Below are 1077 nucleotides of genomic sequence, written 5' to 3'. Positions count from 1 at the left end.
AGTACATATAAACCTACAGTACTAGGTCACTATAGTGATATATATATAGGATATATAGTGATATATATAGCGATATATATAGATTATACAGTACCATAGGTCACTATAGTGATAGGTTTAAATGACCTATAAATACTAGATATGACTAGATGTATCTAGCGATATAAACCTATCACCATCTATGAGTATCAAGCTAGTATGGCTCTGGTTTGCTTTCCCTTTTTTATAATGTATATAGACTGCATTTAATCATGTAAAGTCCTCATGGTGCCCAGCATAGAGTAGGCCCACATAAATAAATTGTTAATGACTGCTTTGCTTCACTGACTAGTAGTAGTTTTAGCTAAAGAAACAATACCCACATATTGGGATTACAACTTAGGGTTGTTCTTTTTTTTCATTCAAAAATCACACATTCATTAAACATATTATTAACTTAAAAACAACATACCAGTTTCTTTTACAGTGCTCTTCATCCAACACCTTGGACAAAACCATCAGCCCAAAGTTAATTCAAAAAACAGATTACAAGGCAAACAGTGACAATAGGTATGGACATTTACTAGCAAAAAAAAATGCAATTTGTTCTTTAATTAAGTAATGTCATTCTCAAGTGATACAGACCAGTCATCTTGACAGAATTCCTTTTTTGTATAAATATTCATAAATAAAATGTCTCTACATATTGGAAAGAGCTGCAAGCACTCTACAACAGCTTCATGTCACTCTACAGCAGCTTAATGTCTACCTTAGCGGAAAAAAAGCACTAAAATCCTCTTCCAGTGAAAGTTGTTTATTTCTCTGGTGTACCACAGCTAAAAATGAGTTATGATAGCAGCTTGATGGTGATTGTGTTATATTCCTTTAATCGAAAAGGAAACATTTATAATATTCTAAGTATCTTTAGCCCAAATACTATGTCATATTGGGCATTTTTTAATAACCAGACTGTATTGTCCTTCATATGTGAAGTTGACACTACTGATTTGTCAATGCCAAATGTTAGGCTAAAACATTCAATTTTTATTATTATAATGTAATAATAATAAAGTATTAATTGTATTATTATAATATAAT

The 1077-nt window shown here is 30.8% G+C and overlaps 1 protein-coding gene across 1 annotated transcript in view; it reads right to left on the bottom strand.

Annotated features, from left to right (window-relative positions):
• Positions 1-1077, bottom strand: part of CSMD1 (CUB and Sushi multiple domains 1) — a 666897-nt gene that overhangs the window by 109268 nt on the left and 556552 nt on the right. The gene's annotated exons all lie outside the window — the stretch shown is intronic.

This window comes from Mandrillus leucophaeus, unplaced genomic scaffold, assembly GCF_000951045.1.
Source record: "Mandrillus leucophaeus isolate KB7577 unplaced genomic scaffold, Mleu.le_1.0 Scaffold85, whole genome shotgun sequence".
Taxonomy (NCBI): Eukaryota; Metazoa; Chordata; class Mammalia; order Primates; family Cercopithecidae; genus Mandrillus; species Mandrillus leucophaeus.
The sequence above is the reverse complement of the archived record's forward strand: the minus strand, read 5'-3'. Positions and strand labels throughout refer to the sequence as shown.